Below are 20513 nucleotides of genomic sequence, written 5' to 3' on the forward strand. Positions count from 1 at the left end.
GGAGCCCCTCTCCGATTAACTTTTAGCCTCACCTTTGAGGCTTCCAACTCGGCCACGACAGCACAGCCTGCATCTAAGCAGACTCCACTGCCTGGCACATTCTGTTCATCTCACCAAGTTCTGCTTTTGATGCACTTGGTGGAGAACCTCCCGAAAGACACATGGGAACAAATATTAGAGTGCCTGCTGAACCCACCCCTTCCATATCCATTATTTCATTTCATCTTCCCCAGAACCCTATGAAGTGTACATGGTCATCAGAGAGAGGAAGTGACCTGCCCAAGCTCACACAGCCACGAAGCAATCTGCTAAGCTGTGATTGGATTCCATCTGACTCCAAACTCCGCTCTTTTCACTCTTATTCCTGTTTTCTTCTCCATTTCCCTTCTTTCCTTGTTCTTTGTTTTCACTCAGAGAGTTGAATATATTTTTCTCAAAAGGAAAAATAATATTATCTTTTTAGTCACTAAGTCATGTCCGACTCTTGCAACCCCATGGACTGTAGCTCTCCAGGCTCCACTGCCCATGGGATTCTCCAGGCAAGAATGCTGGAGTGGGTTGCCATTTCCTTCTCCAGGGCATCTTCCCAACCCAGGAATCCAACTTGGGTCTCCTGCACTGCAGGCAGATTCTTTACCAACTGAGCTACAAGGGAAAAATAATGTTACAGGAAGATAATAATTCCACAAAGAATGGATGCAACTGTCAGAAAATAAATACATTTAATGATCTGGGAAGCCACATTTCATAATGACCCCGACGTCACTTGTCATCTGTATGTAACATACATGTGTGTGCAAGGACACAACAGCTCGACAAAGCCAGGGACTGGGGCCTGAGGTTTACTTGTTGGCTGCACGCACACTGTGGTCCTCAGGACCAAAGAAGCTAACACCTAACACCTGGGAGAGCAGGTCCTGAGCAGTAGATGTTCAGGGGTTCAGAACGATAATGCCTACGCCTGCCCTTGCATCACCAAATCCAAATGCCGAGGTCCAGGCAGGCTGGGCTACAAAACACAGCCACATTTCCTTTAATGTGCAAAAACTGGTCACTGTGAGTCCCCATGCCCACCTCACAGCGGGCCTGATCCTGACTCAGGGGTCTCCTCTACCCCACCACAGAGGCTGGCCCACGTGAGAGCATCTGTCATCCTGGAGGACACCTGTCGAGGGAGGGGGGCTCAGCCAGGCAGCCCCTGATGCCAGACCCCCCTGGCCAGTCCCGAGAGAACCTGCAATGGCTTGTTCTCAAAAGGACTGCCCTCATCCTGGCGGTTGTGGATGGCTGTGGCACATCCCCACAGCCCCACGGAAGTGGACATGATGTCCCGTTGGTGACCAGGCCCTGCCCAGGTCTAGGTGATTCCTTGTGGCACAAGGAGGCACCTCCTCTTTCCTCAAAGTGCCGCTCAGCCAGGGGACCCCGCAGTACAAGCCCTGAGGCCCAGAGCTTTCTACTCAGGCAGTATATTTGATTGTCAGGGCTGCCACACCAAACTCAACGGTTTGAAACAGTAGAAGTGTATTTTTTCATGGTTCCAAAGGCTGAAAGGCCAAAATCAAAGTGTCACAAAGGGCGATGCACCCTCTGGGGACTCTGAGGGGGATTCCTCACTGATTCTCTCCCAGCTTCTGGCAAGTCCTTGCTTGCAAAGGCATCATACAATCTCTGCAGCCATCTTCCCTCTAGGTATGTCCATGTCTCCCCTTTCTCTTATAGGCACACCAGCCACTGGATCTAGGGGCCCCCATTCCAGGATGCCATCACCCTAAGTTGATTATATCTGCAAACACCTTACTTCCAAATAAGGTCACTTTCACCTAGGAGTCAGGACCCAAACATCTCTTTTAGGGGAGACATGATCCAGTCCATCCCAAAGACCCTGGAGTCCAGTTGGCGGGATAGAGCATTGGCTTCTCCCTGGACCCAGGGGCACCCCCTTCTCCTGATCGTCTGGACCTGTCCCCCCTCTCTGTTCCCTCTCATCACTGTGTCACCCTGCCTCCTGGTCTCCCTCACAGCTTCCTGAGGTCAGAGGGGTCTGCAAGAAGAAAGGGCTCAGCAAAGGGGGTACAGCATATAGCCCTGTGGGTCACCACACTACTCCCTGGGGAACCTTCTCAGCCCTCAGAGCATGTTCATATCCACAGCCCTAGCTCATCGTGACATGGGGATCACTGACTCCATTGCACAGATGGGGAAACTGAGGCTCAGAGAGGGCCAACGACTTGCTCAATGTCACACAGCAAATGCATGACACAGCTAGGACTTCAGATGCCAAGTCCAGGATTGCTATCGATTGGCTGCTTCTGTGACATCACGCGGAGGGGCCTCCCCATGCTGAGCCCAGTATAAAGAAGAGGAGCCGATAACCAGAGCAGGACCAATTGGCATCGATGTCAGAGACAGCAAAGTGGCCACTTCTCCCATCACCCCCAGCCTCCCGCCCTCCATGCCCCACGGAAGACACATGGATTAGATGTCACGAGAATGATCTCTTTAGGAGCATAAATATCCCCTCCTGATGGCCTGGCACCCTGCCTTTCATCTTGTTATGGCAATCTTTTCCCATTTTTTTTAGCTTCTGCTCTTTGGAATGTTTCATACCCTGAATAGAAAATTAAGTGGAGTGTAAATCAGAAGTAAAACGCCCGGAACTTGCCTTCTCGGCATCTCTTTGCTGGGCTGCCTGATGCGTCTGCTGCTACTGATTGAGTAGTTATTTCAACTGTTGCTTGCTTTTAAGGCCTGTTGATATATTGGCGGCTTTTTTATATGTGGTGGGTCATTTGTGTGACTGATTTCATGGCTCTCGCCGCCTGCTGAAGGACACCCCTGGAAACACATCCAGCAACTGAGTTCGCAGGATGCAAACAATTGCAGGGCAGCATTGGCGAGGAGAAGGGCTGTGATTGCACTCTGCCGTCCTCAGCCGTGTGCACAAGCCGATTGGATGTGGTGGCGCAGCAATAAACGGGGGGGGGGGGGGAATTGATAGAATCCAGGTGTCAGTCTTTGACATTAAAATCCTTTCTCACTCGGTAAAGAGTAAGTGATGTGGATGAAGGGAAATAGCAACCTGTGGCCAAATGAGACTCCAAGAAATGATCTTGCCCTGCCTGTTAGAGTTTCAGCAGCCATGAGCTTCCCTGGGTGGACTTTGCCAGATGACTGTGGGAAAAAAAGAGAGAAAGAGAGTCATTGTTCTGCTTCCAGAACTCAGATCGATCAAACAGCCCGGCAATGATGGCTACTTACTCCTCATCACCCCATCGGGACTGGTCGACGGCTGCTGTGTGTCGCCGGCAAGTGACATTCACTGTCAGAGTGGATTTGCCCAAATGCCCACGCTTCTGGGGCGTTTTCCCAGAGGTGTGGACATGGGGACGCATCTGTTCACTCCAGAGAATATTCTATTGCTCTGGGTTTGAACAATTCAACACTCGGAGAAGCTGGCTCTAACCGTGATCCCTTTACTTTTCTTTTTCTATTTTTTTCCCCATTTTTTCCCTTCCTCCTTTTCCTAAAAAAAATATATATTATTTAAGATACTGAAAGTTTTAAAAACAGTGCAATACATTATTACCAACCTATCACCCAACTTAAGAAATAAAATGTCACATATGCATGAAGACCACCTGTGTCCCCCATTCCAGCCACATCCTGACTGGTCACCCTGTAGGTGGCCTCTCCCAACCTGAAGCACCCCACCTCACTGCCACCCCCACCAAGTCTTTTCTCCACAAAGAACTCAGAAGGATCCTTTTATGTGCCAGAAGGGATCATGTCACTTCCCTCTGCAAAAGGCCCTGAGGCTCCTGCACTTTGAGACTGAAATGCCCCTCCATCACTTTCATGACCTCATCTTCCTCTACGGTCCCCAATTCCAGCACTAGGGACACGTTGCCTTCTGTACATTGAGCCTCTAGCCCATGCCATCTTGAGGCCTTTGCCCTTGCTGTTGCCTCTGGTTGGGACAATTCTCCACCCAGGGCATCTCCCCTTCATGGCTTACTTCTATACGTCACTCAGTTACTGTTCAGATACCTCCTCCTCAGCCTGGCCTCTCCTCATCCCAACCCCTCCACCGGCTCAAAGGCAATCAACATCACTCCCTTTTCACCTTGCTTTATTGTCATCATTTTCCACATCATGAGACATCATATTTCTCTTGTTCATCTTTTGTCTCCCCACATCCCCAGGGATGGGGTGGGGGTGGGTGGGAGGAGGTCCTGGTTGCATGCGTTGACCTCCATGGTGTAAATACTGATGGCTCAGTGGTGAAGAATCTGCCTGCCAATTCAGGAGACACGGGATTTGAATCCTGGGTTGGAAAAATCGCTGGAGAAGGAAATGGCAACCCACTCCAGTATTCTTGCCTGCAAAATCCCATGGACAGAGGAGCCTGGCAGGCTACAGGCCATGGAGTTGCAAAGAGTCGGACACAACTTAGTGACTGACAACAAGTACTTTAACAGCTCCCGAATTCAAGCTACACGAAATAACGTGACTGAACAGGGAATTGGGAAGAGATGTGTCCCACAGGCTCTAGAAGGAAACGGGCAAACACTGACTCCTACACGTCCCTGCCCTCAGCTCTGATGCTCTTTTATTTCCTAGACTCGGTGTTTAACACAGCAGGGGAAATAATTTCCGCTTCACTTCCCCCTGCCCCAAATTCCACTTCAAGAAAATGATCTGAGCGGAGTCACTGGGAGCTCCTGGGTCTCAGTTTCCCCATCTGTGTGATTTTAAGCTCCAGGTCACCCCAGATCACCTGAAGGGTCCAGGCCTGGCCATGTGCAGTACCCCTGTAGGACACCAGGGGGTAGTCCTTCCCCATCGAATCTGTCTGCTGCTCTAAATTTCTTCTATCAGCACGTCTTTCGTCTTGAGTGGAACACAACCTGGACATTGGGGCCCTTGCCTAGTTCATGAATCAGCAATTGTGCGCAGCTTGGGGCAGACGTCCACATAAAGGACCCATTGTCTGCACGGAGGCCTCTTGTTCCAGGGGTTGCCCAGGGAAATTGGGGCCTGGGGGCCTGGAAGGAAGGTGGAAAGACTCCTGCAGACCCCTCTCCCCTTTCTCCACCCCTGCCACTCCCACTGCTTACTGGGGATGCTGACTTCTTACCTGTGACCTGGGCTCTGTCTTGCCCCTTGCAGCCCAGCCCATCCCCCCCTAGAGTTTCCTTCCTCCAGTCTTGGTGGGGGGTGGGGTGGGGTGGTCATCTGATTACTACATCTATCCCTGCTCTAATTAATCCAATTGGAGCTCATGGGTGAGTGTCAGGGTTTTAGCTGGACTTTTGATTTTTTGCCTTCTGCCATCCTCTGCAATAGAGGGAGCAGGCTTGGAGACATATTCTTGGTATGCCTGGGCTTTGGGCCCTCTGTTAATGCGGAATCAGAGACTTGGCACCACCCCGTGGCCAAGATGGACCCTTTGGGGACCTTATCTCAGCTCTCCTGGCTCGCATTAGCCCTGCAGGCCCTCTCTCCATCCCCCCAGATCCCTGGATACTTCCCACCTCAGGGCCTTCTTATATGCTCTTCCCTCTACCCAAGCCTCTGTCCCTCTCTCCTCCAACACCTCTACACTTGGTGTGGTTGACTTGTCCTCACCCTGGATCAAATGTCCATCCTTTCTGGGTCTGCCCTCTCTGGTCAAAAGCCGAAGAAGCTACCCCCACCCCCAACCAAGTTACTAATCTCTACAGTTGGATGATTTCCTTCCATTATAATTCTTACCTCCATTTGTAATTAAGCATTTCTTTGGCTGTTTTCACTGGTCCTGGAGGCCAAGAGGATGGAATTTTGTTGGATTTATTCACAGCTCCGTCCTCAGTATCTGCATATAGTAGTTGCTCAGTAAACACCATAAAGTGAATGGGTGAACCCAAGGGCAGATGCAAGAATTGTGGTGAGGACCCGAGCCAGGTCTGCACTCCCACCCACACCTCCCAGGAGGTCCTGGCTGAGTGGACCGATGGGGCATGTGGTCCCAGCAACAGCACTTTCCCCCAGACCAGACCAGGCCCCCACAGAGCCACCTCTCAGGAAGTGGGCTCCAGAGCAGCCCCCATGGGAAGGGGGCTGGGGTGCAGGCAGCAGGCAAGCTCACGGCTCCCCGTCCTGCCCTGGGAAGGAGGGGGTCTCCTCCAACCTATAGCTCAGACTCCTGCCATATCCCCGGCCACACACACGCCTCTTCACCCTGCCCCCATGGCTCCATCAGGGGAGCCCAGGCTGGGCCTAGAATCCAAGGCTGCATTTGAGTAGCAGCCATTTGTTCTGACCTGTAAATTCAGGTTTGGCTCCATTAAAGAAAGCACAGCAGGGACTTTCCTGGTGGTTGTTGTTGTTGAGGTGCAAAGTAGTGTCTGACTCTGTGTCCCCATGGTCTGCAGCATGCCAGGCTTCCCTGTCCTTCACTATTTCCTGGACTTTGCTCAGACTCATGTCCATTGAGTCGGTGACGCCATCCAACCATCTTGTCCTGTGTCATCCCCTTCTACTCCCGCCTTCAATCTTTCCCAGCATCAGGGTCTTTTCCAATGAGTCAGACCTTTGCATCAGATAGCCAAAGAATTGGAGCTTCAGCTTCAGCATGAGTCCTTCCAGTGAATATTCAGGGTTGATTTTCCTTAGGATTGACTGGTTTGATATCCCTACTGTCCAAGGGAGTCTCAAGAGTCTTCTCCAACAGCACAGTTCAAAAGCATCAATTCTTTGGCACTCAGCCATTTTTATTGTCCAACTCTCACATCCAAACATGACTACCGGAAAAACCACAGCTTTGGCTGCACGGACCTTTGTTGGCAAAGTGATATCTCTGCTTTTTAATCCACTGTCTAGATTCGTCATTGCTTTTCTTCCAAGGAGCAAGCATCTTTTAATTTCATGGTTGTAGTCACTGTCCGCAGTGATTTTGGAGCCCAAGAAAATAAAGTCTGTCACGGTTTCCATGGGTTCCCTGCCTATTTGCCATGAAGCGATGGGATTGGATGCCATGATTTTCATTTTTTTTAATGTTCCCTGGTGGTACAGGGGATAGGAATCCACCTGCCAACACAGGGGATGTGGGTTCAACCCCTGGTCCTGGAGGATCCCCCATGCTGGGGAGCATCCAAGCCTGTGCACTGTAACTACTGAAGCCCATGTACCCTAGAGACTGCACTCCACAACAAGAGAAGAGAAGCCACCACAGCTAGGAAGTAGCCCCTGCTCTCTGCTGTCTCTCTGCTAGAGAAAGCCAGCCCTCAGCAATGAAGACCCAGGGTAACCAAAAAAAAAAAAGATAAATAAATACTTTTTTGAAAAAGAAAGCACAGGAACTTGTCTTGCTCAGAGCCATGTCCCCTCCACCCCTCCCCTCTCCATCCACCCCATCTCCCCAACAGATTTCCACCTTCAGACACTGCTGAGGCCAAGTCCGGGCCTCAGCTACCCCATTACAGGTGGAAGAGCATCCAAGGAAGTCAAGTGAGGCTCAGTCTTGAGCAGCAGCCCGGGTTCAGCTCAGAAAACAAGTCTGGACCTGAAGGAAGTCAGACTCCGAGCCCCCTGGGTGAGCCTTGTAGCCAAACCAAGGCTCAGGAGGCTGCACCATGGTCTCATGGATGTAACACCAACTTAGAGGCAAACCAAAGGCCCAATTCCAGCAGCGTGGCCCTGGGCGAGTCAGTTCGCAAGCCTGGGCCTCAGTCAGCCTCTGATCTGTGAGACGGGAGACAGTAAGACCCGCTTTCCAGGCTGTGGCCTGGGCTCTGCTGAAGACCTAAGACAGGGTCACATGGGAAACCGGGAAACCAGCTTGGGCAGCAGAATGTGAGCTCTCCCTGGGTGCTGCTCTCCCGGATGGGAAGGTGAACGAAAGACTGTCCATCTCCTGGCCCGTGCCCTGGGCAGGAACCCAGTGGGAGCTGTATGTGCCTGACTGGCTGCAATGCCACCTACAGCCTGTGACGCCCCCAGGGCCACCCGGACCCCAGAGCCTCTTTCACCGCACAATTGGAAGAATCACTGCATTTCCTCTTCGGTGGGGCCGTGGTCTATTCTGGGCCTCTAGCACCTTGTGAGGCTGCAGGAGTTGGAAGCAATGGCTGTCTTCTTTTCCGACCCTTTGTTCCTGCCTCCAGGGTCTCTGAGGGTCTTTGCCCTGAAAACCCTTGGAAACATCACTTGTCAAGGCAAGACCTTGATTGATCCACCAAAGGCAAGAGTGGTGTCGTGGGGCAGGGTTTCTGTTTGCTGATGTCCTCCCACCCCATGGGATGGGGAGTGAAATCCCCGGAGCACAAACTGGTTAGGACAAACCCAGGTATAAATCCCAGATAGCACTGGGGAAGTTCTAATACCATGTCTGCACCTCAGCTTCTACATGAGGACAGAAGGGACTCTATCTTCAGGAAGGGTGTTGGGATTGGCATTCTATCAGCGTCTGACATGCGCACTTGAGGTGTCATAAGACATTGTATTTTATGAGCAGAAAAAGTGTAGTCCATGAACAGGTGTACAAATGCGACCAGGCTGTGTCTTACGCTGTCCTTACGGCAAGAGCCTGTAGGGCAAAGGTAAGGTTTCACTTTCCAGGACTGCTTGTCCCACTAAAACAAAAGCACATTATTCACTGTGCGACAAGGCTTGATTACTAACATATCTGATTTGCTGCAGTTTAGTCACTAGGTTGTGTCCAACTTTTTGTTCCATTTTCTTCTCCAGGGGATCTTCCCAACCCAAGGATCCAACTTGCATCTCCTGCATTGGCAGATGGATTCTTTACCACTGTTGTGGCTCAGATGGTAAAGAACCTGCCTGCAATGCAGGAGACCCAGATTCGATCCCTGCATCGGGAAGATTCCCTGGGAGAAGGAAATGGCAACCGACTCCAGTTTTCTTGCCTGGAGAATCCCGTGGACAGAGAAACCTGGTGGGCTACAGTCCATGGGGGTCACAAAGAATCGGACACGACTGAGCAACCAACACTTTACCTTTGCTTTACCACTTGGTCACCTGGGAAGCCCAAAATGTTTGATACTGGTGCTTAAAAATACAGAAATACATATAAAATACCTCTGTGATGAGCTGCACCCACAAGCAGCCTGGGTGGGCTTGAGGCAGTGGTGTGTGGGAGTCCCTATCAGGGGGACTTAACCCTGAAGCTGAATCTGCTTTTCTATCCCCTGCAAGTGCACTGGCAGGTGGGCCCATCGGCTCCAGGCGCCCCTGGTGCCCCGGGGAGGGTGGAGGCTGATTCCGGAGGCTCAGATCACAACACCCCATCAAGGAGGAGGCAGCGAGGGCCTGGCCAGCAGGACTGTGACCTCAGGTCCCCGCCTGTGGATGCAACTACGGCCTCTGCTCACACACAGGTGACTCAGCTCACGGCCCAGCCTCCCTTTCCTTGGAGAGCTCTCTTTTCTACCTGTTGATCCGCAGCCTCTACAGTCCTGTCTCCCTTTAGTAGCATCTCTGAGGGACACACACTTGGTGTGAAGATTACAGTGTTTTCTCTGGTTTTGTTTTTGTAGCTTGTTCCTTCCTTTGTGATGCAAGTGGTGAGCACATGCCTAAGGAAGTTGAGGCCACAGGCTGCCGCGCTGGACTGTGGGATTGGGACCCCTCCCCTGCTCTCCTAGGAAGGTTTTGTTGGGGGCTTTCTGGGCTCCCCTAGCGCTGGCAGTCCCTGAAGCCAAGTGGGAGAGGAGGACAAGGGGGTCCCTTTGCTTTGGGAGCTGACACTTGAGCAGGAGAGACCTTCCCGGGACCCCAGATCATTGTCCTTAGGCCCCTACTCCCATCTCCATCTGCTTCTCCCAGCTCCTCCCAGAATCCCCAAAATGTCAAGTTTCTGCTAGGATCAGTGGAGAGCTGCTCTTTTCCAGTCCATGACAGACGAAGGGTGTGCCTTTCCAATTTCCTAGTGCATCCATCTCCCCGGCCCCTACCACACTGTGGCCTCGGTGTCCAAAGATACAGGCCAAGTGTGGGCTCCTGGCTCTCAAGGGCCCCCCTGAACTCCTCCTAGCTGGAGATCAGAGAGGTTGACTAGGGGGCCGGCAGTCACAATACGCCCCCACCCTGTTTCTGCATAACAACAGGGTCCAATTGCCCATCCCAAGTCCCTTCGTCCCTAGGAGCCCAGTCTAAAGGCCCAGCCTCCACAAGCCCTCGCTGGCCCCGCGAGGATGTAGAAGAGACACCGTGGTGAAGATCATTGCCCCAGATGGTCTGTTTCAGGTAGGATTCTTGTTGGCAGTTTGAGACAAACAGCAACCCTAAGGCGCTAAGTAGTAGCCCTAAGGTGAATGTTGGAGAAGGCAATGGCAACCCACTCCAGTATTCTTGCCTGGAGAATCCCAGGGATAGAGGAGCCTGGTGGGCTGCCCTCTATGGGGTTGCACAGAGTCGGACACGATTGAAGCGACTTAGTAGCAGCAGCAGCAACAAGGTGAATATGGGGGCAGGGCGGCTGGGACTCCTGGGGGTCCCTTTGGACCTTTGCCAGGATGTGAGAGCTCAGCTCCACCCACATCCTCCTCGGGGTGACCTCCGCCCACTCAATTCCCAGGGGACAGTCCTGGTTGGCCCGCAGGCCCACCTCTTTGTTGAGAGTGGACTGGCCTCTGAGATGGCCGGGGCCACACCCACAGGAAGTGAAGTTGCCCAGATGGAGGTGCTGGCGGTGTGGGGTGTGGCCAGGCAGACACGAATAGCAGAGTCCACGGATGCCCAGCGGGCCTGGGAACTCGGCTTCCCCCCAAGTGTCCAGGCCTGGAAGGGTGCAGCCCAGACACCCGAGACATCGCCGGCTGGGGAGTGTCAAGTGCGGGGCAAACACCTGCGCAGGTGAGGCCGGGAAGCCACGCCCACTACCCCCCGGATAATGGCGCTCCAGTGAGCCTGGGAAACCTAACTCCCGCTCACCTCTGTGAGAATGCAGGTCCCGAGCCCACACAACAGAGGGGGATTGTTGTAGGGCAGAGAGCGGGACATGCCCTGGGCCTGTTTACAAGGCGGCTTCCCGGGGTCCCCACGCTGTTCCCCATGTACTGGGGATCATAGGGTCTAAAGGACCAGCCAAGGTCAGGTTGCCCCCAGCAGCTCTGCTGTCTCAGGTGAGCCGATGGTATGACTATACTGTAAATCTCTCCAGCCACAAAGACAAAACGACTCTTCTCCCTTTACTTTCTCCTTCCTCAAAGAAGCCCCTTTAAGGGTGAGGCTTATCAGCCTTGTCTTTGAACCTGGAATCAGCTCAGGTCACTTCCCTCCTCTGCTTCCAAACCTCCTGGAACCTGCGCATAGATCACCCACCGAGGCCCAGGGCAAGCCCCAGGCCAGCCCTGCCTCCTCTCAGCCTCCTTTCTGTCCACTCCCTGCCTCCCCGCTTTGCTCTGTACACCCAGCAACGCCGATCAAGTGCCTTTTGCAAGGTCTCTTTTCTCGGTCCCCGATCCCAGCCCCATCAGGCAGTTCAGTGAGCAGAACAGAACAAGGCAGCTGGACAGCCAGCAGTGAAGACGGCGGCTTCATCACTGACTTTGGAAAAAAACAAAACAAAACATGGTGCCACTTGCCAGGGAGGAAGAGAAGTTGGTGTTAGCTGGGTGGTGGGAATCGTGCAAAGTAGAGAGGGATGAAGGCGCAGAGCCATCACCCTCCTCCCCACCCCCTCTCCTCCCCCATAACTCTCCCGCTCCTCCTTCCAGCCCCTCCTCCTTCCCCATCACCCTCCCCTTCCCCAGCCAGGTGTCTTATATGGGGAGAGAGAATTACACCCCAGAATGAAGCACTCCAGAGTCAAGATCCAGGGTTTGCAGGAGGAAGACATTGATCCCTGGAGGAATACTCAGGGCATGAGCTGCCCCCTGGAGGAAGCAGCCTGTGTGCCCCGGCTCTGGTCCAAACCTGTTTCTATACTTTCTGACTGAGCATCCCTGGGCAAATCACATACCTTCCCAAGTCCAGTTTCCTCAGCTGCAAAATGAAGAATGGCTCAAAGCCTCTGTCTTCAGGAACTGCTGAGAGGATCCATCATGAGCAGCTCACACCTTCTATTAATACCTGGTCCTTAATTTGTTGTTGTTGTTCAGTTGCTAAGTCATGCCCAACTCTGCAACCCCATGAACTGCAGCACACCAGGCTTCCCTGTCCCTCACTATATCCTGGAGTTTGCTCAGATTCATGTCCATTGACTCAGTGATGCCATCCAACCATCTCATCCTTTGTTACCCCCTCCTCCTCCTGCCTTCAAGCTTTCCCAGCATCAGGGACTTTTCCAATGAGTCAGCTCTTCGCATCAGGTGGCCAAAGTATTAGAGCTTCAGCTTCAGCATCAGTCTTTCCAATGAAGATTCAGGGTTGATTTCCTGTAGGATTGACTGATTTGACCTCCTTGCACCCAGGGGACTCTCAAGAGTCCTCTCCAGCACCACAATTCAAAGGCCCTTGATTAGTGTTCAACAAGTGTCAGATGCTGTTTTTATCGTTTTTACTCCCTTTGAAATCTTGTTCAAAATAACTGAAGTGATGTGGAACAGTTCAGGCATAAACCCAGATGTGACTTGCCAGTTCTGCATGTGCCCTGTGTGCCATGCTTATTTTATTAAAAATCTTGACTTAACATTGATCAGAGATGCAGTACAGCGGGTTGAAACTCACGTCCTGGAATCCCACAGACTTCACATCCAGAAGCCACTGTTTCCAGCTCTGTGATCGAGGGCAGGTTTGCTTTGTCTGTTTCGTTCCCATGGTATCCCTAGTGCCTAGGACAGCGCCTGACATGTGTAGGTGTTCATACATCTTTACTGGTTGAATTTAAGTCACCTAGCATTGCTGAGTCTCAATTTCTGCATCTGCAAAGAGAGATGATAATAGAACTTGCCTCAAAGTGCTGTTGTGAAGATTAAACAAGATGACCCAGGAAAAGCGCATGGCACATGGCCTAGAAAAATCCACCTGCCAGGGCATCAGTGTCATCAAAGTGTTAGTCACTCAGTTGTGTCTGACTCTTTGCGACACTATAGGCTGTAGCCCACCAGTCTTCTTTGTCCATGGGATTCTCCAGGCAAGAATACTGGAATGTGTTTCCATTTCCTTCTCCAAAGGAACCTTCCCAACCCAGGGATTGAACCCAGGTCATCCACATGGCTGGAGGATTCTTCACCTTCTGAGCCACCAGTCAGCTCACAACCAAAGGACAGTTCATGAGGGATACAAATGTGACTCTCAGGTAATCAGAATATTCAATTAAGCAGAGCAGCCTCACTTATTTTGAGTTTGCTGCCTTTTTACAAACCACAGGAATTTTGCTCCTCAGTCTAAACCTCTGGGAATCTATTTGTTAAAACAGAATCCAGTGGGTCTTGGCAAAAACCTACAAACACATTGATGAAAATGCAGAGGTAACTGGATAAATTTGGGGCTCTGGCTTGAGGATGCAGCCTGATGCCCTGGGCAGTCCTTGCTTCAGGGGATCCCGGTGCTGCACAGGCTGGTGTAGCTGAGACTTTCATTCTCATAAAGGATAGTTTAGGAAAAGCAAGCAGGTCTAGAGCTGCTCTCCGCCAATACTGAAATTGCCCTCGGAAACTTTCCACGGGCTGCTAAGCAGAGTGATAGAAAGAAAATTGAGGGTTTATATATTTTTTAAATAAAGGGATTCTAATTCCAATAAAAAATAATGCCCTTCCATGGCCAATTGCCATCTCCACGGCTTTCTTCTTCCCTTTTTAATAAAAATTTTTATTGTGCACATTAGGTTAACCAGACCTAAGCACGGCCTTTCCTGAGTCACTCAGGGGGAACTGCTCCGACTCCTGCCTGGGTTTTGAATCAGGACAGCTTGGGGGAGATGGAGTGAGTTTGTGCTCTCCGGAGAGTGACTTGGGCCACAATTCTGATCAGAGGCTGGAGGCAGGGTGGGTTTGTCCCCTTGAAGGAATTAAAAGTTTCATTCATACTTCTAAAGTGAAGGACGCTGATTTTAACTGTACAGAGGCCATTACATGCACCGCCCTCTGGTCTCAGATTGGAGTCCCAAGATCCAGTGCTGGGGCAAGCTTGGGATGTGGAATGGGGCTCTGTGGATATATTTTCTGTGCGATTGCTCCACTTTTTGTCTGTTTGACCCCAGGCAAATTCATTAGCATCTCTGCAATGCAGTTTTGGGCTTCCCAGATGGCGCTCGAGGTAAAGAATTCACCTGCCAATGCAGGAGACATAAGAGACTGGGGTTCAATCCCTGGGTCAGGAATATCCCCTGGAGGAGACCATGGCAACCCACTCCAGTATTCTTGCCTGGAGCATCCCATGGACAGAGGAGCCTGGCAGACTACAGTCCATAGGGTCACAAAGAGTTGGACACGACTGTAGTGACTTAGCACCCAATGCAGTTTCATCATGGATCAAATACAGAGGAATTGTGCCCACCTCAGAGTGTGGTACAAGGAAGAAGGGGGCAGCAGAGGATGAGGTGGTTAGATAGCATCACTGACTCAATGGACATAGATTTGAGCAAACTCCAGGAGATAGTGGAGGATGGAGGAGCCTGGTGTGCTGCAGTCCATGTGGTCACAAACAGTTGGACACAACTTAGCGACTAAATAATAACAACAAAGTATGGTTGGGAATATTAGATGACAGAGTATGCATTAAGTCCATAGCACAGGGCTGGACAAAGCTGATGCTGAGTATATGGTGGTTATAAGACTATGATGATAATGATGAAGATTATGCAAATTCCATGGTTTTCTGTCCCCCAAACCAGTATTAAGTGTTGGATGAAAGTAGTTAACTTCACAAGGTGTATCAGTTAGCGACTGCTACATAACAACCAAACTCCTCCCAAACAGTGACTGAAAACAACAATCATTCCTTATATATAGCTCAGGAACTAAGGCTGGAGGGTGGCAGATCTCAGCTGAGCCCCACTGTTTTGGGTTGTGTTTGGTCATGAATCTGAGAGTCCTGAGCTGCCAAGTGATCTGGGCTGGCTTCATCCCTCTCTTACCCACTTGAGAACTAGGCTCAGAATCCATAGACCTTCACATCTGTCACAGACTACTAGCCAAAACAGTCACGAGGCCAGTCCACATGCTGGAGGGAGGGAAACTGGCACTATTTTCCAGTGGGAGAAACTGCCAGGTCACAGAGCAACAAGCGTGGGCACTGAAAGATGAGAAGAATTCAGGCCAACCTTGTAGCCAGTCTGCCCCAGGGGGTTTGCAGGCCTCAGTAGAACAGACAAGGATATGCGGGGAAACCTTGACCTCTCAAGAATCGATCATGATGGGATCACAGAAAGGGCCTGTCTGATACTCGCCTCTGTTGAGGCGTTTCATGGGACTCATGAGTGTCACTGGGGCCACAGGACTCCAGTTGCACAACCCATCTTCTGGGACAGGAGGTATAACAGTGGCTCATCCAGAAAGCTGGGTGCAGACCAAGGAGACTCAGCCTTCCCCCAGCCCTAAAGCCTTCAGCCAGCATCTTTCCTGTTCTGTTAAGGGTGTAACGAAGGGCAGGGATAGAGCCAGCAGCCCCCAAGGACAGGACCTCCTTGCTGCTCTGTGCACAGGCCAAGCTCGTGTCCACCGCAGGCCCTTTCCCCAGCCAGACCTTCTGTTTGAAATGCCCCTTCCTCAGCACACTCACCCCTGTACCTTCTGTCTCTGGTCAAACATCACTGCTCGGTGGAGAAGGCTTGTCTAACCCCAGAACCTGTCACCTTGACCACCGCTCCTCACCTCCCTGCAACCTGCTTATTAGTTTCATTCACGTATTTGTCACTCAGAAGTCACATGTTTGTAGCCTATTGCCTGTTCTCCCTCTAGACCATAAGCCCATGGGAGGCGGGGTCTTCACCTTATTCCCAATTGCTACCATGATGCTTGCATACATGAGGTCAGGGGCTTGATAGATGAGTCTTGTAAGGTCCAAATGTATCAGCTTATCTAATATGATCTTTTGTGCAGAGACAGTCAGAGACCCATTTGACAGATGGTGATAGCGAGGCTCAAGGAAATGAATCAAATTGTGTGGAGCCACACGGCCAGTGGAACCCTGAGACAGGACTATGGTCCCCTGGCCTCACTTCCTTCCCAGGGCCTTCAGGCTATGTGAGGAAGGCCAGGCAACAGCTTCAGCCACACCTGCCCTCTGTACAAAACAAGGGGTATTCCCAGGACTGCATGCCCTGGACACTGGAAGACTTTGGGCGGAAGTTGTTTCAAGACCCAGAAAATCAGGATGAGAGCAGTAGCCATGGACAATACACTGGACACCCCCAGTGAGGGTACTACATGGTGACGGATGCTGTCACAGGGGCCAGTGAAGAAGACCCAGACTATGGTGCGATGCTCAATACCTGCCATAAAACACACACTTTATCTTACAGGCATTTCCATTTTCACAAATTCTGAAACTAAAACATGACTTCTCTCTTACTTGAGCAGATGTTAATTTGCAATGCAGAAGCGTCCGTTTGTCGATGACTTTCCATTATCCTTATAATTGCCCCCACATACAGTGCTCGATAAAGTTATAAACCTGTCCTCTGGGAACACTGAGTCAATAACAGGGTTATTGATTAGGTAGTGAAATGGTCTCCACACTCTGAAATCGAGCAGCCTACTTGGCTGTCCATGAGCAGGAGTCAGTGGGAGTCACAGAGATGGAGCCACTGGGGGCCTCTGCCTCATGCCTGGGGTCTCCTTGGATCTACAGGGAGGGCTGGGGAGGGCAGTGACTCTCAGAGACCAGGTTTTTTTATTAAACCTGAGCTGGGGAGAAAATATAGACACCAGCAGGGCTTTTTCAGGTGTCTGTGGGGCCCTGAAAAGGGCATCAGGCTATTGTACTCTGGGCCCCTGTTGCAGTTCACCTTTGGCAAAGACAGAATAAACTGGGTTGTAATCCACTTTGTTCAGCCTGGGTTGAAATCCACTTTGCAGCTGCAGGACCTTGGGCAAGTCACTTCTACCCTCTAAGCCTGGGCCTCCTGGTAGGTGAAACAGAGGAGATCTTAACGCCTTTGGCCACCTCCCAAGGGGCTGGGAGGATTAAATGAAACAAATCAAGCGCCAGTTGTTGCCACTGGCTTTTTGAAACTCTGAATTTCCCAGATTACAGCTTTGTGCTGTCTTCCTGCCGGGCTAAAGAGGTGAGTAGCTGGCATGGTAACTGACATTTCCTGGGGACTCTCCACCATGAGCGAGGCACCAAGGACTTTGAACTGAACAGGATACAGTTCCTGCCCTCCAGGGGCTCCCAGCCCCCCGGGGTCATAGGCATGGAGCCACCATGCCCATGAAGCATGCTCAATGCCTGTCCAGGTGAGCCAGGATCCCTGAATCTCAGGAGGCTGGAACAGCTGGGATCTTAGGGCTTCCAGGCAGGAATAACTCGAGGGTTGAGTTAAATTATCATGATTAAAACCTCCCTCTTAGCAAACGATAGAATGGAATCTCTGAGAGTTTGGGTTACATGGAAAGGAAAGGAAGGAGCGTGGCTTTGGGCCAGAGTGAACAGCAGTCCTGGTGTGCCTGGGGCTATCAGTGTCAAACCCAGGTAGGTCACAAGAAAACCGGGACAGGTTGGCCACCCTACCTGGAACTGTACCTGAAGGCGTGGTCTAATCGCCATGCCCCTCACCTGGTACGCAGAAGTGGGCTGTCTCCGCCAGTGACTCTCTGCAGAGCTGGAATTTCTGCTCTCCTTGTTGGAGGTTCAAGGCTGATTGTGGGGTCTCTGTTCTTTATTGTTGCTCCAAGGCCTGCTGTAAAGATGGCAGACACATTCTGGGAGATCCTTCCCATATATTAGCTCAGCCTCTCATGTCAGGGCTGGGTGAGGGCAGGGATGCAGAGATCATAGGCAGCAATTATGGGAAAAGACGGGGGCGGGGTGGAGGCATGGATTGTAACTTGACCAAAGTCAGAGCTGGGATGGGGCAGAACGGGGACACCAAGTTCCCACTCTTAGCCATTCCTCTTGGTTTTCTGTCTCTGGGGAGGACTTCCGGTGAGCAGCACAGGAAACACAAACTTCTCTTTGGGGATGGGTGTGGCGCTGACCTTCTGGGTTCCCGTGAGTGGCTGGCTCAGCACTTGATGGGCTTGTTAGGGAGCCAATGGGATTGAGAGTGGGCACGCTCCTCAGCGCATTGGCGGAATGGCGGCTAAGGAGCTAAGCGGAAATGAGTCAGCTCCACGTGCCTGATGTGAGCCAGGCTTCCTCCGGACCCTTCCACAGCTTGACTCGCTTTTAGGATTGGAACCTTGCTCAGGCAACGGCCAGATATTGTGGAAGTCATTACATAGAAGTGTGTTCGATGACAGTTATTTCCAGGTGTCCTTGGAATCCTCCTTACAGCAAGTGGGCCCACAAGAGGGCCATTGTCTACTAGGAAGGCACTTGAAGATGTGGGCCGAAAGGAAGAGGGAAAAGGCATCCTCTAGCTTTTCAGGCCTCTTCTCTGCTCCTATGAAGCAGAAATTACCTCTAGACTCAGAATCACAGGCATTCTAGAAGAATGGGACTGTTGACCCCACCATCACTTAACAGGAGAAGACATTAGAATCTTGCCTTGCCCCTTCAGTTCCCTGGACACCTCGCCAAGCCATGATGTTAAGGGGCAAAGGATTTGAAAGTGCGTGACATTCCCCTTTTCCATCACTCTCAGTAAGAAGTCCTGCTTCTTGGGACTTCCCTGGTGGTCCAGTGGTTACGATTTCACTTTCCAATGCAGGAGGTGTGGGTTCAGTCCCTGTTTGGGGAGCAAAGATCCTGCATGCCTTGTGGCCAAAAAACCAAAACATAAAATAGAAGCAATATTTCGACAAACTCAATAAACACTTTAAAAATGGTCCACGTCCAAAAATATCCTTTGAAAAATGATCGTGTCCTTAGTTGCTCAGTCAAGCCCCACCCTTTGTGACCCCATGGGCTACAGCCCACCAGGCTCCTCTGTCCAAGGGGGTTTTCCAGACAAGAATACTGGAGTGGGTAGCCTTTCCCTCCTCCATGGGATCTTCCCAAGCCAGGGATCGAACCCAGATCTCCCACATTGCAGGCGGATTCTTTACTGACTGAGCTACCAGGGAAGCCTGAAAAAAATCATTAAAGATAGTATATTAAAAATAAAAAAATACTGCTTCCTATTGCTAAGGCCCCTTAGGGGAATCCATCATTTATAGTCCTAGAGCAGCAGGCTGCAGGCAAACTGGAAGGAATCAGCCTCCCCAGGAGGGTTTACTGAGCATAGATTTCTGGACCCAGTTCTGATTTAGTAGGTCTGGGTGGGGCCCAAGTTCCCAGACGATGCCGGCATGGCTGACCTTGGACACACTTTGACAATCACTGATGTAGTCCATCCATGACAAATTCTGTCCCCCTTCTCGACTTCCTTACTTGGCTGTAAAATGGGGCCGATGCTGAGTTGGCAGGAGCACAAGCAGGGCTGTTCGAGATGACAAAGGGAAAGGTGACCTGCTCGTGTCTGGCTGTTGGTAGTCTCAGTCTTCATAGGGCTTCCCTTGTGGCTCAGCCTGATAAAGGATCTGCCTGCAATGTGGGAGACCTGAGTTTGATCCCTGGGTTGGGAAGATCCCCTGGAGAAGGGAAAGGTTACCCACTCCAGTATTCTGGCCTGGAGGATTCCGTGGACTGTAGAGTCCATGAGGTCACAAAGAGTCGGACACGACTTGAGCGACTTGCACTTTCACTTTTTAAGCCTTCATAAAGGCCCCTCCTTCATGCAAGAGTTGCTTCTCACAATCAAGTCGTAAAGCAGGTAAAATACCTTTTTTGCCCAACACTCTACATCAATGGATGGAGAATTACGGAAAGCTCCCAAGCCCTGGGCTCATTCTCATACAAAGAAGACTGGGATCCTGGCCAAAAAGGGCAGGAGAATTCCCAAGAGGCCGAAGACCCTAGATGGACTTATTGAATCTCCTTCGTCAGAGTCAATTCTGGGAGATGCTGGCAAGAACCACTGTCAGCAACACCATCTTCCATCACAGCCAATGCGGGGTTAAATCTCGCTCCCCACAGCTCCCAGCTCGGCTCCTCTCTGGTCCCTTCTGTCCTGCTCACCCCCAGCCCCACTCACTCGCGCTTCCTCTCCCGGTGCAAGTTTAATAAGCCTATATCGAAACCATCTAGGCCTGGAGCTTTCAAAGATTTAAGACTTTTAAATGTGAAGCCCCTCATTATATCTGACTCTTTTCAATAAAAAAAGACCTGATAAGCCATTGATATGACACCCGTTATCAGTGGGATTTGTTTGACGTCGATTTGAAATGTGCACTGCTTGCTTTTGGGGGTAATGGAATCAAACACTTAGAACCATACGGTGCCTAGTAGATCACTTTTCAAGTAAGAACATTAAAATGGAGGGGAACCCTGTTTGGGAGTTTGTAAAAATAAAGCACTATTGTACAGTATGGCCGAGAGCAGGGCCGGCACGCACAATTGACTTCCTTCCTATTAATCAACTA

The 20513-nt window shown here is 51.1% G+C and overlaps 2 long non-coding RNA genes across 2 annotated transcripts; one reads left to right on the forward strand and one right to left on the reverse strand.

Annotated features, from left to right (window-relative positions):
• Window positions 1-703: 703 nt before the first annotated feature.
• On the reverse strand, window positions 704-19624 carry LOC145539395 (uncharacterized). Its single transcript, XR_014077766.1, has 5 exons — window positions 19423-19624; window positions 11966-12866; window positions 6306-7071; window positions 5758-5857; window positions 704-3174 (listed from the first exon to the last, which is right to left on the reverse strand). It is a non-coding gene; the product is annotated as an uncharacterized LOC145539395 (long non-coding RNA).
• On the forward strand, window positions 9590-16457 carry LOC145539396 (uncharacterized). The gene is made up of 2 exons (XR_014077767.1): window positions 9590-10248; window positions 15987-16457. It is a non-coding gene; the product is annotated as an uncharacterized LOC145539396 (long non-coding RNA).
• Window positions 19625-20513: the final 889 nt, after the last annotated feature.

Source organism: Giraffa tippelskirchi, chromosome 2 (genome assembly GCF_054371585.1).
Source record: "Giraffa tippelskirchi isolate mGirTip1 chromosome 2, T2T-mGirTip1v1.2.pri, whole genome shotgun sequence".
Lineage (NCBI taxonomy): Eukaryota > Metazoa > Chordata > Mammalia > Artiodactyla > Giraffidae > Giraffa > Giraffa tippelskirchi.